At 33.4% G+C, this 4802-nt stretch overlaps 1 pseudogene; it reads right to left on the reverse strand.

The window, feature by feature from the left end:
* Window positions 1–3473: 3473 nt before the first annotated feature.
* Window positions 3474–4187, reverse strand: LOC149239298 (early nodulin-like protein 19; annotated as a pseudogene).
* Window positions 4188–4802: the final 615 nt, after the last annotated feature.

Raw genomic sequence — 4802 nt, forward strand, 5'->3', positions numbered from 1 at the left:
TGACAAGGTGATGAATAGTGAGCGAAATAATGGAAGCATAAGTGAAAAATGTATGGTAATGAGTGCCATTTTTGGAGCCCAACATACTCCCCAACTGAAGTTCTTGCATGTCCTCATGCAAGCTACTACAATGACTTATTTGATTTGATTCTTAAATGAGCTTCCTTTTACAAGATGTTTGGTTCTTGTGTAACAAACATCTTTCAATCATGGACTTCCTTTTAACTTTGCTCATCTTTGGATAACTTTTATTTGTTTGCAAAGCATTGACATATTTTACTGATTGGTTCTTGTGTTACAATCATTATTTACTTTGATCTCTTCTTAATGATTGGTTCTTGTGTTACAATCATTATTTACTTTGATCTATTTTTAATGATTGATTCTTGTGTTTACAATCATTATTTACTTTGTTGAGATCTCTTTTTAATGATTGGTTTTTGTGTTTACAATCATTATTTACTTTGTTGAGATCAATCATATGCTCATAATTTTGTAGTAGTTTTTATTGTGGGAAGACTATGTGGGTTAAGATGTAATATGAATGAGGAAAAAGAATGAAGTGTGAAATTCCCCCCTCCCCAACTGATGGTTTTTGGCAATTTTAAATGAGAAAGGAAATAGTGAAATAGTGGAATATTTTCCAAATATCATCATTTTAGCATCTAAAAAGAATTTCAAGATTAAAGGTTAGAAAACATCATACCTTACTTACCTAAGGAAGTGGATGAATCATGCATGTTCAGCTGCCACAATTCTGATCTGAAGCTTCTTCTTCAAGTTGTGGATGAAAGATGGATCTGTATTGTCGTATCGACTGTTGGATCATCTGCTACTAGATGATGAATCTGAGGAGTCTGTTGAACATGGCTGAAAGTCGTATCTGTTGGTGGATCTCTGCTACTGGATGATGAATCTGATGAGTCTGCTGAATATGGTTGAAAATATATAAGGCTTGGAAGGTATACAAAATATAGAAGTTACATTTTCCTCCCAGCCTTATTTATTGACTTGTCCTCAAGTGAAATACAATGTATACAATGAATGGAAATACAATGAATGGAAATTGGCTTCATCTGCTACAAAATATGGGTCTTCAAGTCTTCAACGCTCGATGGCACAAATCTTACTATGTGATTAAATGTGTCGATGTCGAACATAGCAAGAAGTTGTTGACTTAGTGGCCGTTAATGAATGCCCCTAGCCAACACAAGAGCTCCCACCATTGATTCCAATGGGAGTCAGGATGCCTAACACATCTTTGTAGGTACGAATAAATTTGTCGTAGTCGAGTCACCTACAAGATCCAACGAACAAGGGATATTAATGTACTCCCATTGTTCATTGGCAAGAGTACTTGCCATTAAGGCATGCAAGCCTCTAGGTGTTCTTTCAATGATACTTAGACTCTAGGACTTTGACTCAAGCAGGGTTTTATTGGCGGAAATGAAGGGGAATGGTGAAGACAATGGAAATGGCAATAAGCTTGTAAGAAACGAATGTAAGGAAATGCATGGTGGATGAATAAGAACTCTTGCTGTGAAAAATGGATATGGAAATGTCATGCTTTATGGATGTACAATTGGTGGGATTCAAAATCTTTTCAGAAAGGGAGGTGGAAAGTAGTGGTTGTGGAGATGGATTTGTCTTGAGAATTTTTTTCATGAATTAGTCTTTGAAAGACCAATTGTGCACATAATGTAATCTCCTTATGATCACTTGATTATCCTATAACCTGTAAAAAAACTTGGTACAAAGAAAACATAAGTGTGCTCAAGAAGAATTGCACATATCCTTGATGATTCTTACGCAAAAATTCCGTACCAAATAAAACAGAGCGAAGAAAATCAAAGCGTTGAAAGTAACTCAATTCATGATATCAATTTCAATCCATTCTTAAAAACAACCATGTAAAATAATACTCCCTGTCAGATAACTCATGAAATGTGCTCCGCAATTCTGTTCTGTAAAGCATACAAGAACCATGTGATGAGTTTATGCCATCTTGATGCTATCGAAAGAAGAATCCTCCAATTGATTTTTAAAATCTGTTTCCAAGTATTCCATTTTTTTTCAAAGTTGTGTGAATTTTGTGAATTTTTTTTTTAAATGAAAACATAATTTTTTTTATAATTTAAACAATAAATTAAAAACATAAATTTATTATTTATTATTATTATTATTTTTTTTTTTTAACGAAAATCAACAAAATTTTATTTGTTAAAACCTAATAAAAAAACTATTACTAAAATAAAGTTAGCTCTTCTCTCTTTTTTTTCCTTTTTTTTTTGTTTTTTTAAATACAATAAAAATAAGAAAAACCTTTTTTTTAATTATTATTATTACAAATAAAAATAAAAAGAAATTGTTTTGATTATTATCAAAATATGAAATAAATCAACACACAGTTTTTTTATTTTTAATAAAATAAAAAAACAATTTTTATTTTTATTTTTATTGAAATAACAAATTAAAAACCACTGTTTTTAATTGATTATTTATGTTTATTTTTGAGGAATTTTTTTTTTTTTTATTAAAAATAAAAATAAAAATTATTTTGTGTTTGTTTCGATTTTTTTTTATTATTATCAACACACAAAGTTTTTTTAATTTTTATTTAAATAAAATTAAAAAAACAACACAAAATATTTTTATTTAAATAACAAATTAAAAACAGTTGTAAATAATAAATAGAAAAACTAATTAAAAAAATAAATAAAAACTAATTAAAAAAACAACAAACCGTAAGCCAAAATCTCCATAGAGGATATGCGCAAAGTTGTTTTCACAAAGTTCATAACCACCCGCGATAATGATGGAACCTCACAAGAGCTAGCAAATCTTTTAGATTTATTCTTGGTCATCCCAGAAATGGAGGCAATCTCCCACCGCTCGCAATCTCTATAGCAGCGGCATCAATAATTCGACCGACAACTCCGAAATCGCCTGTTTCAAGTGTATTTGAAAGTGTGGAAGTTACTGATGAGGAGGATCAGCTACTTGAAGATATTGATGACCAGAATTTCAATTATGGCAATGCCAATGGTGGTGCTGCGGCTGAAGGTTTGACAGGCACAGCTGGAACAAACGCAAATATTACAGCATCATCCCTTGTTTCTCCAGATATGGTTAATGCTGGTGAAGACCAGAACCAGAACTCTGGAACCATTATCTTCTTTAACGCTGAGGAAATTTCGGCACTGGAAGGTGAAATGGCTCTCCCTGCCGATTTTTTTACAGGCGCCCCGGGCTTCATCAGCGTTGGAGGAGGTAAGGCGGCCAAGGCCAGGAGACCCTGGAAACTGTCGTAGGCATTGTTCTCCTTTTAGCATAAGTAATTAATGCCATACATTCATCCGTTGCTAAGAAGGATTTCCACAAAAGAAAAAAAATATGTACAATTACCGCCATTTTCCGAACTTTCGCATTTTTAAATCAGAAAAACGCGGTGGCCGTAGCTCCTGACAAAGATTTTCAGCCATACAGAAGAATGAGAAAGCACGCCCAGATCCGAACATAAACCCTAATGCACCGTCTTCGAATAGATCTATCATCGATAAATCTTTTACCACACAATGCATAGGTTCGAAACCCGGGCAGTCGCATCAGAAACCAAACAACGCTCCCGCGAGCATAAGCAACGCAGAAACCGTTAATCCAACGGGCTGGAGCTCGCATCCAGGATCTAGACCCCCCGCTCTTGGTCGTAGCATTCTCAGCAAGCGAATGATGCGGGGGAGGCCCGGGATTCTGCACAAGGAAAGTGAGCTTCATCCCACCGTAGCACCCGCCCCTGCCGTCGATGTAATAGTAGCGCTTCGACTCGTTGAGGAAAAGGAAATCCTTGCCGCTACTCCAGTTGCCGATTGCGTTGTCCGTTGTGCAGTTATCGTAGCCCGACTGATTTACCTGAACCACATTATGTTGTTCCTTCTGGTACCTAAACGAGATCCAGTCAAAGAGAACAAAGGTCTGCTTGTTAACCCAGATCGTGTAGTTAACGTCAGTGTTCCATCCTAAATCGCTACCGACGACATGATCCTTTGCAGACACATGGTGAACCATCGCCAGGGCACCCAGGAGGAGCCATGCGCCTAATAAGTGCTTATTACCCGACATTGACGCTGTCAGCTCCAGCTCCTTTACTGTTATTATAGCTCAATGAATGCTACAGTAAGTGTAAAACCAGTGCGTTCCTTTTCCTGATAAATTTGATAAATCAGAGAGGATTATTATGTATTCGGGCAAATGCCTGAACAGAAATTTCAACATTACCAGGAGCATGTTAACAAAATCGAACCGAGGTCCTTTCGCAACAATCTCTCCTCGCTCCGCACCAAATCACATAGCATATCAGGGGATAATAATGAAAAATATTTTATTTATTTATTTATTTATTTTTTTAAATCTAAAATTAAAAACTAATTTTTTTTTATTTTTTTTAAATCTAAAATTAAAAACTAATTTTTTTTTATTATTATTATGAAAACAAAAACAAAAATGGTTTTTTTTTTTTTTTTTTTTTAAATAAAAAAAACAAAAGAAATGGTTAGTGTTTTCTTTATTTTTTAATAATAATATATGATACATATATTATTATTATTTTGTGATGTTTTTATTTTTTATTTTTTTTTTAAATCTAAAATTAAAAATTATTTATTTTTAAATCTAAAATTAAAAAAACTAAATATGATCTAAAAGATGTTTTTTTTAATCACAAAATTATTTATTGTATTTTTACAAATTAATTCTCCAGCAAGAGTTTTTTTTTATTTGAACCAAATCAATGGATTTTCTGATCT

The sequence above is a fragment of the Pinus tabuliformis genome, chromosome 8, assembly GCF_031772625.1.
Source record: "Pinus tabuliformis cultivar Carrire ecotype Pingquan chromosome 8, CPIR1, whole genome shotgun sequence".
NCBI classification, from domain to species: Eukaryota; Viridiplantae; Streptophyta; class Pinopsida; order Pinales; family Pinaceae; genus Pinus; species Pinus tabuliformis.